This window comes from Haemaphysalis longicornis, unplaced genomic scaffold (assembly GCF_048455015.1).
Source record: "Haemaphysalis longicornis isolate Haplotype H1 unplaced genomic scaffold, Haemaphysalis longicornis Haplotype H1 scaffold_9, whole genome shotgun sequence".
Taxonomy (NCBI): Eukaryota; Metazoa; Arthropoda; class Arachnida; order Ixodida; family Ixodidae; genus Haemaphysalis; species Haemaphysalis longicornis.
In genome coordinates this window covers 119,933,735-119,953,824 of record NW_027526460.1, presented here as the reverse complement: position 1 = coordinate 119,953,824, position 20,090 = coordinate 119,933,735, and the positions used below count along the sequence as shown (strand labels likewise).

The 20,090-nt window shown below is 45.0% G+C and overlaps 1 long non-coding RNA gene across 1 annotated transcript in view; it reads right to left on the bottom strand.

Annotated features, from left to right (window-relative positions):
* LOC144152450 (uncharacterized) overlaps positions 1 to 18,715 on the bottom strand; it is an 88,542-nt gene extending 69,827 nt beyond the window's left edge. Inside the window, exon 1 of the long non-coding RNA XR_013319168.1 lies at positions 18,581 to 18,715. This is a non-coding gene — a long non-coding RNA (uncharacterized LOC144152450). The remainder of the gene's footprint in view (positions 1 to 18,580) is intronic.
* Between the last annotated feature and the right edge of the window lie 1,375 nt (positions 18,716 to 20,090).

The window sequence follows — 20,090 nt, the reverse complement described above, 5'->3', positions numbered from 1 at the left end:
GTGCTTGTACCAACTGCTTGTGGAATTCCACATCCCTGTACTCGAATCTGGAAGTAGAGGTGTTGAAGTTTACTGGCAGTTCCACTTTCACGGCTTTCTAGATATGACCAATCACTTCTAAACAATAGCACGCGATAGCGTGCTGGTACGGGGGCGAATATGGGAGAAGGCCAATGACAAATCCTTGAAACAAGTGTAGCCTTTCGTGAATTCATAGGCCAAATCGGTGGATACTGAGCAGTTTGATAACTCCGATTTTTGTGATGGTGTATTTCAACTGAGAGATTGATTGGATATTTAGACTACTATGTTTTATAAGTAAAAGAAGCAAACTGAGGGTTTATTCCAGTGCGAGCAAGTCAGCTGTGAGAGGTTTTTATGCTGCGAGAAGATTCTTCCAGGCATTTTGGTTGCAGGAGAAGTTTCTTTGGTTCGGTGGCTCAGCAGATAATGCCAGCGAGTCTGGGTGTCTTTCGGCAATAATTCAGCGCCACTTTGGTGTTTCGTCAACGAAGTTGCCAGTGTCTTCTGTGAACTAGAACGTTATATGGTTTCCGTATAGGTAATCAATCTTGAGGGTACAGGATAATCGACCTTTTTGGGAACGTTCGGGATTCCCGAATTGTATAGGAGTGGCTATAGATAAGAAAATTTTGTTGTGACAATGAATAGTACGTCTATGGAATTTGGTGCGCTATTGCCTACTGTCATGAGTGCTGTACGGACCTTCAAGAAAATGGCGGATATTTTTTCTACGCGCCCTGCCTGACCGATGTGCGCCAAACAGTCAGAAATTACGGGATACAATGCAGTCAAATGCCTTGGGATACTTTATGGCATCCCCCGCGGCCGTGCCGAACGTGGTTGCGCGACGGATGAATTCTCGCCACAACTGGAGGACTAGGCCTTGTGCGTATATGCCGGTTATGAATGTCATCATGGCTTCCGGTAGTGCGCCGGATGAGTTTTGATGCGACATGATACGAGAAGAAGAACGTGTCCAAAAACTTTCTCCGTGCAGGAGGTAAGAAAACGTGTCTTAAGATGTTAAAAAAATTGTTTTTTAGGCTTGGAATGACCGTGATTTTTATACACTTCCAGAGCGCATGTAGGAGCTGTTATTTTCGGAAGTGAAGGAAGTAGGCCGCGGTAACCTAGATGGAAGAATCCTCAACAGTCCGGAGCAATATATTGGTAACACACATCCCGCACCTCCACCCCTTGGGTTCAGCGCCGAGATGTTCGTTTAGGGAACCAACTTCCACGTGAGGGGAGCGGGTACCTTGAACCAGAGACTAGGTCGGGATAGCGTACCTTATGTACCAATTCATCTTTCGTACCAGCTACACTGCACGTAATGAACGTGAGGTGGCGAGTTATGTTTGTTTACAGCGACCAGAATCAAGGACGTGTTTTAAAAGAGAGCGCCCTGTTAACAGGAGCGCTCTTTGTCTTTTCTGTGTGTGCGGACCATTAAAAATTCCGCTCGACGAAGTAACGAGAGGGAATATTCTGGCAACTCAAGTGTGATCAAAGGAGGCGAGGAGGCAAGGAACTGACAAATAGCTGTTGCGTGTGCGCTCATCAAGAAACAACGCTTCCCCTGGTCGTATTCGAACTTGGGTCCATCACGTTACACAATCAGCGTCTGTGCGATTGCACCGTCATCGCATATGCGGGGTGCTAAGAATTTTATTTCCAGCTCGTAGGGCGGGCGTAGGCTTTGAACTTTGGCTCAGCTTTGATTTGGACTTGCGAAGTTTGGATTTTTTTAATTTAGGAGTGTGGATTGTGGGGTTTGATTTACCTCACTTTGCATAAAAAAAGCTCAGATTTTTAGCCATGTTTTTAACATGAGGCGGACCCAACAAAAGCCAAGTTAAAGCTTAAGAACACCATCTCCAGTGCTTCCTCAGTCTTCGCGTCTCAATTGCGAAGGTGGCCAAATGTTTCAGGTATCACATTCTCTCACTTGTTTTGCAGGCCTGGCGCAACTGATCAGAAAAGAGGCGTGACGGATGTTCTTGTATTGTGCTCGTTCATGCTGCCACTTCACGGCGAAGTATAGAATTATGTTTGTTTTTTAGGCGTTCACGCTGTGTTTTCTAGAAAGCTTCCGAGCGTCTATTAAGCGTCCTAATCGGATCAGCTAACGAAGAAGTGCAGTCTAACAGGGCGAGGGCGCGCCACAACAGGATTTTCCCTGCCCTACTGGGCTGTGCCGTCAGAAGACGACGCCGAAGGAGGTGGCAACGATTGCGAATGAATGAAACACTGTTCATACTTTAGTGGTCTTTCCTGTATTGGGCCGTCCAAGACGTATTTGAACTGCTGGGGTATGACAACCCTCGCTTTCTTAGAATCCGCAGTTATAGCGGGGAGACGCTAGGTCGATCCTCAGCTCTGCTGCTTTCCAGCCTTGAACCACTGGTGCCATTGCGCCCATATTTTTTCTAACATAACTTAGGCATTTCATCTTCCAAATACAAACAGTTCCTTCTGTGCTACCGGAAAATCCGGTTATAATGTTGCTGGATGGCGCCTGGAACCTGCATGGAAGTGTTCGGGCTGCAGACGCGTCTGCGAATTGCAAGTAAATCCGGTACAACATATGTTGTAACGCGAATGTAGAGAAGAGGGCACAACTGTAGCGACTGATGGAAGCTAATGCGCGCAGGTTTTTCCTCTGGCAGCACCTGTTTAAAGGAATTGGACAATGCCTGAGAGTGTTATTTCCACACTTCTAGCTACTGCCACGCGGGGTGGTTGCTTTCTCGTTCTTCTCTAAACATCTGGACGGTACCCATGTGACGCGCTTTACAAAATACATAGCCTAAGCTACTGCGAGAGCATTTGCTGTTGAAGAAATAAATATAGTTGTGTAACGTGTTTCGTAAAAAACATTATTCTGTAATGTAATTAAGTAAAATTATAGGCAGCTTTACATTACTTCGCACGCGCATACATTTTTGTTTCTTAACAAAAACGGTTGCACAATTTGGTGCCGTGAGTTCAGTTCCAAATTTCAAAATTTCGGACGTCACAACACGCACAGTTCAAGTAGTTTGCGCAGTGCTGCAAAAGAGCCAGCCCTGGTTATTCGGACATGCTAGTGACTTAAAAACTGCGGAGAAACACATTCGTTCTTGAGAAATGGTCCCCTAATCTGCCTTACCCTGTACATTTCCTCATTTTAATACAAAATATGAAGCACGCGATGCAGCGATGGCGCAGCGATGGGAGATGCAGCGACGGCGTAGAGGTAGAACACCCGCCTCGCGTGCAGAATGACCGTGGTTCGAATCCCGGTGCCGGACAATTCCAACCGGATAAAAAAAAATCCGCGTAGTGATGGAATTGCACAAAGGGGCTTGGGGTACGGCTTGACCCCGGCGACCATTGCCGGCAATGCACTACCTCAGCAGAGCAGGATTGGCCACCCTGGTGTAGTAATGGCCACAACCTCCCATGAATACGCCAACTAACCCTCGGCCCTCAGTCCCCAGCGGCTGCAAAGCAACTGACCACGGCGGCGGTCAGACCTGTGACGCAGCAGAGGGTGCTAAGAATCCCTGGATCCGAACAGGCCGCCAATGAAATCTGAACCTGGCAACGTTTAACGCGCGAACCTTATCTAGCGAAGCAAGTCTGGAGGTGTTGTTCGAGGAATTAGAGGGCATTAAATGGGATGTAATAGGGCTTAGCGAGGTTAGGAGGGCAGGCGAAGCATTTACGGTGCTGAAAAATGGACACGTCCTATGTTACCGTGGTCTAGAGGACAGAAGAGAACTGGGAGTGGGATTTCTAGTCAGTAAAAGCATAGCTGGCAAAATAGACGAATACTATAGCATTACCGAAAGGGCAGCAGGTCTTGTAATTAGGCTAAATAAGAGGTACAAGCTCAACGTGGTGCAGGGCTACGGGCCTACATCCAGCCACGACGACCAAGTAGTGGAACGCTTCTATGAAGATGTGGAATCGGCAATGGCCAAAGTAAAAACACAGTATACCGCAGTTATGGGGGACTTCAATGCTAAAGTAGGCAAGAATCAGGCTGGAGACTAGGCAGTTGGGAACTATGGTCTGGGCTGTAGAAATAGCAGGGGCGACCGACTAGTTGAGTTTGCAGAACGGAATAACCTACGCATAATGAATACCTTTTCTGTAAACGGGAGAGTCGGAAGTGGACCTGGAGGAGCCCGAATGGGGTGCACTAAAATGAAATAGTCTTCATATTATGTGATAACCCAGGCGTCGTGCAGGATGTGGAAGTGCTCGGAAGGGTAAGGTGTAGTGACCACCGTATGGTAAGATCTCGAATTAGGCTAGATTTGAGGAGGGACCGCAAAAAGCTTGTACGAAATAAGCGGATAAATGAGCTAACAGTAAGAAGTAAAGTAGATTAATTCAGGATCGCGCTGCAGAACCGATATTCCGCTCTTAACGAGGAAGCCGAGTTTACGACACAGGAAGCCAGCGACAACCTTACACGCATTATCACAGAGTGTGCAGTAGAAGTCGGGGGCACTATGGCTAGACAGGATACCGGTAAACTTTCACAGGAGACTAAAGATCTAATAAGGAAACGGCAAACAATGAGAATCTCCACCGCAGCTGACAGAATAGAACTAGCGGAGCTCTCGAAGCTAATCAATAGGCGTAAGACAGCTGACATACGGAAGTATAATATGGAGAGGATCGAATACGCTGTAAAGAACGGAGGTAGCCTGAAAGCAGTGAAGAGACGTCTTGGCGTGGGGAAAAATCAGATGTATGCACTTAAGGATAAGCAAGGCAATGTCATCACAAATAGGGATAAAATAGTCACAGTGGCCGAGGAGTTCTATAGGGATCTGTACAGTAGCCAGGACATACAGGATAATGCCGAAAGAGACAGTAGTTCACAGGAGATAGACATCCCACCAGTAACGACCGAAGAAGTAGGGAAGGCTTTGAAAGAAATGAAAGGGGGCAAAGCACCTGGTAAGGATCAGATAACAGCAGAACTCTTGAAAGATGGCGGAGAAATTGTCCTTGAAAAACTGGCAAACCTGTATACGCAATGCCTAATGACCGCAATGGTACCGGAATCTTGGAAGAACGCGAACATCATCCTAATCCATAAGAAAGGCGGCATGAAGGACTTGAAAAATTACAGGCCGATCGGCTTACTGTCAGTCGTCTACAAGGTATTTACCAAGGTAATCGCAAACCGAATTTCTGCAACCTTAGATTTCAGTCAACCTAAAGAACAAGCAGGGTTTCGTAAAGGTTATTCAACAATGGACCATATTCACACGATCAATCAGGTGATAGAGAACTGCGCTGAGTATACTGAACCCCTATATATAGCCTTCATAGATTATGAGAAAGCATTTGACTGGGTGGAAACCCTAGCAGTCATTCAGGCATTACGGAACCACGGGGTAGATGAGCATTATGTAAGAATACTAGAGGATATCTACAATGGCTCTACAGCTACGATCATCCTCTATAGGGAGAGCAGTACAATACCTATAAGGAAGGGTGTCAGACAAGGAGACACAATCTCTCCAATGCTATTCACAGCATGTTTACAAGAAGTATTCAGAACGTTGGATTCGGAACAGGTGGGAGTAAGGGTTAATGGAGAATACCTCAGTAACCTCAGATTTGCTGATGACGTTGCCTTGCTAAGTAACTCGGGGGACGAATTGCAAAGCATGCTTTCCGCACTGGGCGAACAGAGTAGAACCGTGGGCCTGAAAATTAATATGCAGAAAACTAAAGTAATGATGAATAACCTCGGGACAGCACAGCGGTTTGAGATAGGTGGCGAGGCAGTGGAAGTGGTAAGCGAATATATCTACTTAGGCCAATTTGTGACCCCAGATCCCAACCATGAGGCAGAGATAATTAGAAGGATCAGAATGGGGTGGGGTGCATATGGCAGACATTCTCAGATAATGAATAGCAGCCTACCACTGTCGCTGAAGAAGAAAGTGTATGACAGCTGCATTTTACCCGTACTCACCTATGGGGCAGAAACTTGGAGGCTCACTAATAGGGTTCAACTTAAATTGAGAACGACTCAGCGGACAATGGAGCGGAAAATGATAGGTGTAACATTAAGGGACAAGAAGAGAGCGGAGTGGGTCAGGGAGCAAACGGGTGTTAAAGAAATATTAGTAGAAATTAAGAAGAAGAAATGGAAGTGGGCAGGGCATGTAATGCGAAGGCAAGATAACCGTTGGTCATTAAGGGTAACAGAGTGGATCCCTAGAGAAGTGAAGCGTTGCAGGGGGCGGCAGAAAGTTACATGGGCAGATAAGATCAAGAAGTTTGCGGGGATAAATTGGTCACAGTTGGCACAGGACCGAGGGAATTGGAGAATAATGGGAGAGGCCTTTGCCCTGCAGTGGGCGTAGATAGGCTGGTAATGATGATGATGATGAAGCACGCGTATCCTCATCAAATAATATGACAACGAGAAAGTGTATGTGTTCCTGTTCACAACACCTCTCTAATCTGTCAAACGATGTTACCGATGAAATTGTCAAAAAAACAGAGCGAATTCATTGCGGCGTGAGGCCTTCGAGCGTTGGCAATGCAAAAAGCGTCTCGCAGCTAAACTAACCTATGGCGAGACAGTAAGAAAGAGTGCCTGTCTTTTTGCCAGTGCAAATCTTCTTCCTGAAGTATGTTGCCCAGTTCAACTTTTGTTGGTTGGTGTTGTGTGCCTATTTTATGCGCGGAGTAAGGCTGGTAGAGCCATCGGAGGAAGCAAGGTCATTATGAGATAGTTCTGCAGGACGACTAGCGAAGTAAGTGGAATAACAGCCACATTGAGCATGCAGGGCTATCTTTCTATTCTCCACTTATGTGTATGCTATGCTAACGCAAGTGCGTTCGTGCTGTTTGTGTAGATGTTTATATTAATCTGCAACACATCTGAGCAGCGCTAAGGTTGGGGAAAAATCGCCAACGCACCACGACTGTTGCACAGCCATAACCTTACTAAATTAAGAATAACCAATAGCTACCGAAATGCAAAACACCTCCTTAACTCTAATCTAAAAGTATTTTGAGGTAGATAGCTTGCAAAGATGCTTCCGTACCTCCCGTGCCCACCGGCCACGTCCTTTATGTCAACTTCTCAGGGGCTTGATGAAACATCAAAACAGCTAACCAGAAAAGCTTCATTGGTAGCGGTAAACTTGCGCCCTCGTGCAGCTACCGTCGGGTGCAGCGATATCTGGAGTGTCGAAACAGTGAGACGTGCTCGCTTGTCCGCTGACAATGATGGCACCGCGGCAGAACAAAGCAGAAGGTAATTTAGTAGCAGCCGAAGATTCATTTCTTTTGCGTGTTGTGGTTTCACACTGCCGTGGTAGTAATGTTATCTTACTTAAGCTAGAGCACTTGGAAAGGTCAAAAAATTCTTCCAGCATAAAAAAAGAGCTATATTTCCACGGGGATCCCATAGTTAGTAGCTCCCGGGATAGTCGTCAGGGACATCCATGCGCGTTTTACCACTGTCCTTTGCACTTCCGTGCTAGGGTCAGACCGCCTCCTTTCATTCTAAGGGGGCATTATTGGGTATGTTGGAACTTTCCGGTTCTGTGTAGATGTGCAGAGAGCATGATGGATGCTGGGGTGGTCCCCACAGTTAGGATACTTGAGGGTACCCGGTAACTGTTGGAATCAGTGTGTGGTGCGTACGGTAGGTAGCGTGTTTGTCTCAATCGGCCTTAGTACAACAGATGGCAGGCGCGTGAGTGTTTTTTTGTTGTTTTGGGTGACTCGCCGTAGGAGATCTGTGGTGTCAACTGGTTATTGATATCCTGGCTGTGTCCTACGTTGCTTTGCATGTGGAAGTGCAAGTTCAGGTGGTCGATGGTTTAATGCTCTGGCGAATCCGTGTGCGCACTCACTTCCTGGCATGCCTTCGTGCCCAACAACCCAGGTCACCTTGAAGCACTTCTTACTTGTGGTAGGAGCATGTTGAGTACGTGTGGGCTATTTCTGTGTATTCGGTTGCAGAGAAGTTGTCAGCATGCAGCCTGTGAATAGGTGTAGATATACACTGTGCCGGTGTCGGGTGCAGAACAGCAAGAGTGCTCTATAACACGCGGGATATATCTTGTCTCCATATCGCCGGTTGGGTTGAGGTCAAGTTCTGTGCCTGCTGTTCTGAGGGCATGGCTACGGTCTACAACAAGGTGGCATTAGTCCCATCTCGGAGACTGGCGTCCGTATAGTAGAGTTCGGGTTGTGGCTTGGTCTTGATCTGCTTCAGGATGGCCTTAATGCGAATGGTTCACCATTATTTGGTCCTCTACAGATGCATACGAAGTTGTTTAGGAGAAGTACAGATTTTACCCCGTATGTTACGCTGCACTTCGTGCGCGCTTCCCTGATTCTCTTGGGCTTCTCTTGGGCCTTTCTTAAAAGTACCTCTATGCATTTTGAGTTAAAATTTGTTGCGATTTTGGTGTGGCAAACGTTAAATTATCCTGGGAGTGGTTGGGGCTGTGTGAAGGCAAAGTACATCAGCTTCCCGATGACGCCAGTGCCTGTTCATAATTCTTCGGAGCATCTGTAGCACTACATGTCCCTCATTTAAGAGTTTGCAGAATGAATGGTTGGCTTTTCCATTGCTCTATCGGATTAATCCGGGGCCTTTGACGGGCGAGGCTGGGCATGGTTCTTCCTTGCAGTTGCACCTTCACTTCGACTTGTAGTTTGCTTTTGTGTTTAGTTACCCTAAGAATACCTGATTTTTCAGCAGAACAGTCCAGGCCACCGCTACTGGCGTAGCAATCTACCACTTCGGCCAATTGCTGAAGTACTTCTTGAACTTGTGCTGGTGTACCTCTTGTTGTTCATATGATGATATCATTGGCATATATACGGAATGTTTCGCATCGCCGATGCGATTAAGATGCTCTGGTAGGTTCTTCATCGCGATAGTTAAAAGAAGGTGCGACAAGCTGGTGACACCATTGCTGGTGATATGAAAAGCTGGTGCGAGAGGATGGTGATGTCATTGGCATATATATGGAATATCTGATATCGCCGATGCGGTCCAAATGCGGTGGTAGGTTGTTCATTGCGGCATTAAAAACAAGGTGCGAGAAGCTCAACCACACCTGCAGCGCAAACGTACGTGGGCACTTTTACGAAGCCTCATAAAACCAGATCATTCAACGACAGACAAGGCTAAAACATAACTTACCTGCTATACAGACAAAACAAAGATCCGAGGTAGACAATGAGGAACTAGCCAGCATGTTCCTATCTCTCAAAGATGACCCGGAATATCGAGACTATACAGAGGAACCAAACGATCTTCAATATCTGATAGGAGATATAACTATCGAGAAAATACAGGCTGCCCTGCAGTTCACGAAACGCAACACAAAACAAGGGCCGCAAAGAATTCAGGACAAGCTCACCAGAAATCTCTCCCATCAGAAGTATGCCCGTGTTTCCACCCTCATAAATCAAGTCCGCCAACAAGGGGAGATATCGATAGCATGGAAGACGTCTCGATTCACACTAATACCTAAAAAAGAACTGTATCTGCATATTTTAAGGGCGTTGTAACTCGGCGCGCGCGGCGCAGCAGCATGGACGAGGGTCGCGCAGAGAAGAACAACGTTTATTGCGACACGCGTGTATTTAACTCCTCGCACCCAGAGGGGGTTACATAGAAGGGGAGAGGAGGAAGATCACCGAGGCGCACGGGGCAAAAAGAAATGGGTGTACGCGCAGCTAATTCTGCTGGTCGCCACAAAACAAAAATACAAGAAAGCGGAATATCATTACCATCCTGTTTGGGCAAGCTCGCGGAAAAGGTAATATCAATCATGCTCACAAAACACCTCGAGGACACGAACGCGTTTTCGCACACGCTCATTGCCTACCGAGAGAGTATCTCGGCACAGGACTGCCTTTTCAATTTCATGGAGGAAATAATGGATGAGCTCAGCTCTGCTCAAATCCGAGTGGTCCTCGCCTTAGACATCTTCAAGACATTTGATAAGGTCTCAGATGACCTAATACTGGCCAGCATACAAGAAACAAACTGCGGTTCAAAAATATACATCAATGTGCGCAGCTGTCTGCATGATAATATAACCGCACTCACGTAGGAACCACTCGATTGCCATGTAAAGAAAACTTTCAACCGTGTCATGACTCAGGGTTACATACTATGTCCCCATTATCACAAAATCGCTGTATTCTTGTTTATATCCTAGGTCCTATCCAGAGGATTGTCCTCAAGCTTACTATGCTCCACATTGTTTAACAGCAACCAAAAATACAGCAGGACAACGTATAAAACCCCCTTGTTTTCTCAGCCTGCTATACAGCATTATGGCAACCCAGTTTCGTTTACAAGTTTACATCTGACTGAGAGCATCGCTGCTACGCGCGCTTATCAATCATTTTCACATAGCTGGACTACAGCCATCTTAAAGTGAATAACCGAAATTCCCATATCCGGAGATGTTTCATCACAGCTAAAACATTTTTTTATTGAGGCCGAATTTTAGTATTTCTTTGCTGGATTGTTGCCAATACCTTCTTCCAACACTGTAAAATCGAAGTTTCTTACTTTTTATTCTAACTTTTGGTATAGAATGCAATTGATTTGTGATGTGCAAGCAACCGTATTAGAAGTCGCTAAAAGTTTAAAACGTCTAGCGGCTTTCGCAAAGTAATGAGTCATTGCCGTCTTCAGAATTATGGCGACGCACGCCTGAAGTGTTATTTCGCATACCATGTCTTTCAATTGAACGGCAGGGTTAGCGGATATATATTTTTGCAGGGTCTGGGGGATTTTGTAGGCAAAGGTGCAGTTTTATTGTTATAATATTTGTCAAGTTATGTTTTCCACGGGTATTCTTGTTTAAATCCTAAATAAAGCCTTCTTTCCGCATGTCAAATCCGTTCGTCTGCTGTCCACATTGGTAACCCATTACCACCCTGCGTGTTAACTTCCACATTTAGGTCGATAGCCTACTTTGTTGGAAAGAAGCCAAACAATACCTTATGTCGTTAGTGGGTGAAGAAGACCCCACAAATCCAGAATGTTTTTATATTAGGCACAAAATTAGGCTTCAGAAATGTGCTGTGCCAAATTCAAAATGAAACGCTTGTAGCTGCCCCAAGTCTGCTAACTAGAGCGCCAAACCATTCTTTGTTCCGACAAAGCCGGACAACAGGGTTGTTTAAAGAACAATGATCGCAGAGTGGCCATGCTCTTCTCCACAAGAAAAGGCTAACAAAGCGTGATCGTTCTCCAGAGCAAATCGTACTGCAGTGAGCCTTATATAGTCTGTCGCTTCGGCTATGTCGAGTCGGTGGTTTTTGGTTATGAAGGTTCTATTTTTATCAGTACAATAGCCCAAATTTACTCTTACTAACTATGCTCTACTGAAAAACCACTAAAGCTCTTTGTTGGATGTGACCGCTGTTAGCTCCGCCAAGCTGCCATCTGTCGTCGCCTGTTGCGGCGGTAAACAAGATGGGCATCTGAAGAATATTACTCCTTCTCCGGCCATATCGATCTTCACTCTGATGAGGTAACTCAGCCCTACTTTACTAAGCCAACAGAAGCTTTGTTTGTGTATATGGTCGTATATTGGTTAGAAAAGGGCGTTTTTTTCCTCAAGAGCAGGTTTGTACGCTGTCATTTAAGCGTTGACCGCCTGCTTTTGTTGTCGTCTCCTCCCCACGCACAGTATCAAGGCAAAGAGCTGTTTACTCACAGATTATGCGGCGAACGTACCTTATCAGCAAGGTTTGGCCGAATTTGGGGTGTATGATACATGTATGATATTTCGCCGACTATACCTCTGTGGTCTGACTACTTCTAGTAATATCCGGCACAAGCAAAACACAGGAGTAGAAGACTAAGAGCGACATTGCACCTGTGCCGTTCTTATTTTAAAGACGTTAGTCTTTCTTGGGCTGCTTGAACGGGAAAATTTTGGCCTGTCTGTCTGTCTCTCGCCTCAGACAGCCGGCCAAAGTGAGAAACAAACCACCCAATAGGTTTATATTCCCACAGCCAAATCTAAACGTTTAAATTCGGTGGCAATGTTCCTACTGGTCGACAATATAGAACAATAATAAAACATTATGAGAATATGGCGCAGCAACTCAATACATGAAGGATATCTGCAGTCTGCATCTATAAAACTATTATGGCTGCTTGATTTTGCGATAGCAAACGAAATACTACATCCAATGGAAAAAAAAACACTTTCTCGCCTGCTGTCGCCCGCGCCCCTATTACTTATGGCGGCATTTTAAGAAATCAAACGGCAACACTTACGAATGGTGCCATTAGATTGGTTCCACGTTACGCTTGGGACACACGTTGAGTAGGACAACGTGATTTTATAAACGCTGAAGTAAGGCGCCTCTAATCGCGCGCGTTTCCGCCGTACGGCAGCGCTGGCATCCACGCACCCGACGGGGAGCTGTGGAACGCGGTAAATTTAAATTGACTAGAACAAACCTCTTGCGAGCTTACATTAGGGGGAGAGCGACGGGGGAAGAACAACGTGGGTGGTGAGTAAGAAAGCGAACGGAGGGATGTGCTTGGAAAATCTCGACGAAATTCTCTCTTCTATCGTACACATTTGCAACGAAAGGGGGGGGGGGAAAGAAGGCAATTTTTTTCTTCTTTTCTCTCGCCTTCTTTGCACTTACCACGATTTCTCGTCTTGCCTAATTGGCTAAGTTACATTTAATTTGACAAATCAACGTTGGCGATATTGTTACGCCACGTAGTTAGTGGCCGCAAGATGTAATGGCCTGGTCTACAGGGACAATATGGGTAAGGTCGAAAGTAAGGGGATGGTGTTTGGCGGCTACAGTTGTGAACAAAACTTTGATTGTACTAACCGTGACGTTTTTAGGCCTTCCTTACAAGTAAACTTATGCGTTTGAGCTTCGTCGTGTTCTGATTTTGATATAGGAGGTAAAAAACTAAACATTTAATAAGCGCCTTATTAGGTTGCATAAAAATGGCCTTTCTGATTTCCCTCTGCCTCCAGCATAAGCAGTGTTGCAGATAAATTACCTGTGCCCCCTTATGCAGTAGGTTCGATGCAGTAAGACTTCTTTGGGATTAGTCTGGGTGGGTTGACCCCGAACCGTGAAGTTAAATGATTTCAAAATTTGGTTGCCATCTGACAGAATGCGCAATTATTTTGGTTTGGTGGTTCAGGCGTTCGCGACAACCAAAAATTGGTGATGACAAACTGGTCATAGTGTAGCCACTTACGGTTTCCCAAACAAATCGGGTGTCCCGTGCGAGCAAAACAACATCGGGTGTAGAATAAAAAGAGCTACCGTTCCCTAAGTTCACTTCAGAGGTAGCGTGTGCGAGTTGTTCTTCATCGCTTTCAGGTTTTTCGGAGCTAATCAATAATTGTACAGCGTAAATGCTTCGATAATAACGTTTAGGTGCAAAAGTAACAACTTTAAAGCCTTTCCTGGCCTGTAAAGGTGGCACGGTATTTGAATAATGTATGGTGATCTGAGTAAGCAAAGAAAACGCTAAGGATGCATTTTGTGCTACAAGTTGCATTCCAGATAAGACGGTCTTTATTCAAGGCTACTGGACCCCTGTTGCGTTAGCCCTGTCAGCCCTGCAGTCCCACTACGACAAACTCAGTAACCGCAATGCAATGTCCGATGATGTACGACTACTGCTAGCAGAATATTGCCGGACCATAAAACTTGCCCTCTGCACTCGCAGTTGACACCACGTTGCGCTCACGTATTTACGCAAAATTCATATCGTAAGTCTTGAAACGAATGCTGGCTTCTCCCCCTTGTAATGGGCATTAACGGGTCCGTGATTGGAGCTTCCTTTGGGTGGTTTCTCCTGCGACGCCGCTTTACAAGATCGAGCCTGGTAAGGCTACTTCACGCGCAGTTCTTTCGGTGTGCACTTGGGTATATGTTTAAACATACCTGCTCGCTTCTGGAAACTGGTTCAGCAGGTGCGAGCAATGTGGTTAGAGGTATTGTACCTGATACATTCCAGCCAATACGCCGGTATAATTTTGCGTATGATGCGTCTCCCCGCATGCAACGAGTAATGAAATAATAAACTGGCTTCACTTCATTGGGTTGCTATGCGTCTTTGCGACGAAAGGTAAACCACCTGAGTGCATTGTTTCTTCTATCTGGAAGCTGCACAATGGAGCAAAGGACGGTCGTTGCTCGTCTATTCTCCTCGTCAACAATAGACAGCACCAATATAATGCGCACAACCACAGTACAGACCCGAAAGTTCGTCGAGCATGTGCTCTTGAAGCGAGGAGGGCAACAGTAAACTGTAATTGTGAAGCTTCTTAACAATTTTTGCTGCCAATTAGGTGCATCTCCCGCCATCCCTCTCTTAAGCACAGAGGGTAGGTGACATGATTTCTGGACCCGTGTGGATAGGTGCTCTTTGAGAAAATGTAGTACGGATGGGAGACCACCGCCGCGGCCGTTTTGCGACCACGCCGACTGCGTTTTAGCGAGGGAGAACGAAAAGTGTTCTTTTCCCTCTCTTTCCGCTCTTCTCTGCTTTCCGGAGGTGAGCCACCGCATGTGTAGACAACGGGTGCGCTTCACAAATAATGTGCGACGCGGCACGCCACCGGCGCCGGGGACATTGTTTGAAATATCTGGAGAGCACCTACTCGAGTTGGAATTACCGGTCCTGTTATTTATAAGCTCCTGATAAACTTTGCTCAACTTAACCACACAGTTCAATGTATTGATGAATTCTAATTATTCACGTTTTAATTTATAATTTGGGAAAAGAAAATTACACACGAATTACAAATGAAAAAATAATGGACAAGGTCTGCCAAGAGACAGACGACCACGTTGCTGCCCTAGAATCCTGCGATACTTTTACAATGAGCCCATTAGCAAAAAAAAAAAACCACGCTTCGACCATTTCCTTCAGCAACAAAAAACGCGCGTCGAACAAGCTATGCAACAATTACGCACACGGCTCAAAAAGATCCGACAGCGACTATCTTACCAAGAGTTAAAAAGCGCTCACACCCGCTAAGAAACAAAAAAAAAACTTCAGAAAAAAAACGCCTATCTGAATGTCTCCCTCTGCCCAAATGGCTAGTCCACAGAGAAATGCCGGAATGTCCAAGAAACTCACAATTTGGCAGTGGAAAAGCAGATCCGTTAATATTAGAAAACAAAGTTTTAGTCCTGAGAGGAAGTTACACGACCCCATATTGTACTTAGGCGGGGAGATCACATTTATCTCAGTCGTTTAGAACACATACTTTAGTAGAGGGAAGTACCGTACTGTAATCTTCAAGAATTCCTACGCCATGGCGCAGTATCAATTTTCTTCGTCATTAAAAACAATTTTGTTTTGCGCTCCTGCCGAAAATTAACACCCAAGCAAGCCTCTTCATCTTGAAATCTGCCGTCGCCAACAGGCATACATTACCTGTATGGATCGCCTTACAGAACATGTAAATGGCAATCTCCAGGGCACAAAGTCATTTTAGGTGCCTGAAACGCTTTCCACGTGGCATTGGGCTCTATGGTTGCTGCCGAAAAAGGAGCAGGCGTGCAGAGCCTGCCGCAGCAATATAAGCTAACACTCTGCAACGAAGCAACTGCACCAACAAGAATAGAAAACAGTTTCTCGACAGCCCCGACGCAGGATAACAACTTTTATTTTAACATAAAAACATGGACTGGCTCCGAATAGATGATATCATAGGGAGCGACCACAACATTGAAACCGGTTCTTGCCAACATAAAACCCCGCCACGCGTTGAAAAAGTAAATGTCATTACCTGTAAAGCAATCCATGAGGACACCCCAACAGCCAACGTTCATACCGCAGAGCAATGGCCAGCAGAAATCGTAGTCTATCCAAACACACGAAACCATCTCAAATTCCCAACGATAATCCTGTCACTGACCCACTACTCCTACACCAATTGTAGGTTCAAAGAAGCTTGATCGAACGGCTGAAAAAACGGAACTATGTCCTTAAACTTCGCATAGCCCAAATTACGGCGGAGCCTTCAGATTATGCAGCACATCTCAGCAGACAGAAGTTCCATTAGTTCTGATGTTAACCATAAGAAATGCTAAACAACATCCGAAATAGGCACATTCTCTAAAAAACTACAGAATATGCGTAACATCTCAGCAGACAGAGGTGGTATTAGTTCTACGATCCACCACAAGGTGCGGTGAGCAATATCTCTAGTTGGCCCACTCTAAAAAAACTTATCGATGCAGAAACATGGGCAACCGTTGCCCGTAATTTATGCTGCTATTACGAAAGGGGAACCAAAAACCTCCTGAGAGACCTGGCTGACACTTCCATATATTCTACACCTTTAATCCTGGTCTGCTACCCGCTTGTGGTGGTAAGCCGAACCCACAATTTATACCCCTTTATGAAAGCACAACTCATCGCAGCAATTCCCAACCCGGCAAGAAAAAACGCCAGGCCACGAGAAAGTCAAAAGACGCTCAGAAACCTGGATACTCATGCAATTAAATGTTTACTGCAATGCATCAATGAACAATCAAAAAGGGTCAAATATTAGTCATCTGACAATATGCAGGTATCAGCCTAATCCCAGAACACGAAAGCAACCCATTTTCCAAACCAATGCCCCACCTTCGTTACGTCATGTGTTCGTAAATCAATATTGGACACGATAGGCTCCCCCTTAGCTCGAGGACAATGATCACTAACATTGCAGCATGTAGAGCTTGCTCTCGAATGGGCCTAGCCAGGAAAAACTCCCACGTATCCAAAAAAACTATCGTGGACAACCTAAGAGCTACCACAAAAGTGCGTTTTTGGATGTTGACGTCAAAGCTTGACTTTTGGAACTTGAACTTCATAAATCATGCAAGATTATAACATCTGCTCAACCCACTTCAGTGAGCGGATACAAAACTTCATGCAACTTTCATAACAGGCTAAACTGCTAAAATTTGCCTAGGAAACCTCAGAACAAAGACTCATGGCTCTGTCTCATCACCACTCCTTTTTTATAGCGCTACGAGAGTGGTCACTGGACAATTGAACACTATCGGAGACATCAGGAACAGTATCTACGTCGAAGACATCACAGTATGGACAGGCACGGGCTTTGCCTGTACACAGCAAGACTTCTTGAAAGAAGCCATTCAAGCCACACGAAATTATACCATCGCGGACGTGGCCTGCGCTGTTCCTGAGATAAATTTGAGTTCCTTCTAAAAAACAACCTGTGGAGAACCCAAGCCGCAACTCCCGAAATAGAACTTCAGATAAACAACTCTCCATCCCAAAGGAAAAAAACTGTCCGCCTACTACGGCTTAAGGTTCAAGCAGAGCAAAGAAATAACGACCGGAAGGGCAAGTTCACAGTCAGGATGAAATATTTCATACTAGCTGCCAACAAACTTTGATCCTACTCGAAAAGAATGCATGGTGGAGGGTATGATAGAATAAAGAGAAGGCAATCTTGAGAAACCTTCAAGGTTCAACCAGAAAATGTACATTTTGGCGTGTGCGAGGCCCGGAGCACTATTCCAATTTAACACTACACAAGATGTTCTTAGCTTAGACGTGCTTCTCGAAGACGTCCTGTCTGTTAGGACAAGATGTCCAGCATGTTATCACATAACACAACCGTCGAAAATGTCTTGTAACACCCGCAACAAGGCCTGAGAACTGGACTTTACCAATTTTCTCCAGCAGACAGCACCTACGATGAGTAGCAGTTAGTTGGGTTGAATCGCAGTCCAGAAGGCATGATCATATGTGAAACTAATGCCGAGGTGTGTGCATCAGTAATTTCAATCATTGGTTTCTCTGTGTTTTTGTATCACTTTTGAACAAGAATTTTATATTAATTGTCCGAAGGGGTATATATTTTCTAAAGGACGTAGCAACCCACTTCTTCGCCTTAACAATGACCCGTCTTGTTAAAAACAGCAACACCATGTGTCTGGCCGTGTTACCGTTTTCTGACATTTAGTTTCAGGAAACGACTACGCAATCAGGCTGTCCTTGTTTGTTTCCCACACATTTCCCGTTGTTTTAAAGCAGCTTATGTCAGTTTCTGGAAGCGGAATGGGTGTACGCAGTATTGCAAAATATTCCAAAATAACTCCTTCAAACTACGTCAAGAAGCTGTTGATACAACGCATTCACTACCACCAACTCCAAAAACACTAAACGTTAACGCAATACACCCACCCCCTATGCGACGCATTTACTCGAGTGCCCCTCGCGGGGAGATGGACCCTTTCTTTTTCTACCATTTGGTTTTAAATATTTTTTCCCTTCTGCTCATTTGTTCTACGAACTCACTTAATTGCATACTTCACCATCTAATCTTAACGCTTTTAGATCATTTTATGCCGTGAAACGTATTTGCACAAATCTTGACGTATGGTTGTACGAACAAAGCGCTTCTATGTAGCATTAGTACAGCAGGCTTCTAGAAACAAGTGGGAGTAGCTTGATATTAGGAGGAAAGAAGACATTCTTCACTGAACAAAAAAATAAAGGTTTTCCACTCACACTATCGATGCCTGTGGCCTTTTTGGGCTTCGTACGCAACTTGTGCTTGTCGGGTGTTCTTTCAAAATGGCATAAAGTATACCTTGTTAGTGAAGTGATAAATCTTCGTTTTTATGCTTTTGACTTTAGTAAAACGATGAGAAAACCTAGGGGGTGGCCATCGTAGTTGAAATTGTAGGCATTTTTCAAACGCAAAATTTATTCGCCCGTCAAGCTATTGTTCCCGCACATTTATTTTTACAGCCCCCCCCAGATTACATAAGCACGATTCGAACAAAGGCGTTGTCGCACGTAGCACTTTCGTAAGCAGTATCACGGCGAGCACACAGAGCTGGGACGCCCATAATCTTGTCAAGGGCACAAGTTTCCCCTAGCAGGTTCAATGACCCCGAAGATTTCATAACCTACCCGGTGTCCAACACGAATGGTCCAGAGGCAATTCACGCGCCCCAAAGAACATTTAGGGCATCAAATATGTAGCACAACGTAGAGCATCTTAACTTTACTGCTGCACTGTGAGCCACATTGACAACACTCGTACTTATACTCGCCTTGAGAGAACCGAGCATTTCAGTGAGCTCTGATTGTAACGCACAGGGGCAAATCAAAAGCAATTGGGAAAAACTCTGACACTGGTATCCTCGCGCTCTTGCGGTAAAAGTACAAAGTGCGTGTTTTGGCCGAAATCGGGCGGTCATGGTTGCGCTTGTAACGTGGTCCAATTATTTGGAGAAACCAGTTATTATTTGTGCGTTCATACATCAGAGAGTGCAAAATACGTTTTTTTTATTTATTTACCCTAAAGGTTCTTACGGGCATTACACGGGGCTCGCAATGAAAAAAAACACATTGCAACATTAAAAACAGCAACACCCATAAAAATGCGAATACAAATACATTCATGTCGAAATGCGCAGTTTCAAAAAAAACGGTAGACAAGAGGCGCACAACAGTTATACAATTCCTAAAATGCGAGGGTTAAAAAATGACCCAGGTTCAAAATACCACAAATATCGAACATTGAACCAATCTAAGAGGTTCAAAAATGAAACAAACACTGAAAGATGATTTATACATTGAGGAATAACTGTAACTCTTTGATAAATGAGTCGTGATTACTGAGGGTGACGATGTTACCTGGGAGCTGACTTCAGTGACATATAGCAAGTAAGAGTGGCGAGAAGAAAAATAGGTTGGTACGCGCGAACATTGGTTGAACTTTGAATGCATGATCTAAACGGGAAAAAAACGCCACCAGCGAGGCAGCGAAAGAAGAATGCCTGTGGTATAGCCTATGAAAAACCGATAAAAAGCTATAAAGCCGGCGTTGTTGTAGAGGTGGTAAGTTCAGAGAATGTTTCATTTATGTTATACTTGATGTTGGTGAGTATTTCCTGAGAATGAATCAGGCAGCTTCATTTTGGAGTGCCTCAAGTTTATTTGCGAGATACGACTGATGGGGGTTCCAGATTAGCGCTGCATATTCAATCTTTGATCGAACAAGTGTTTG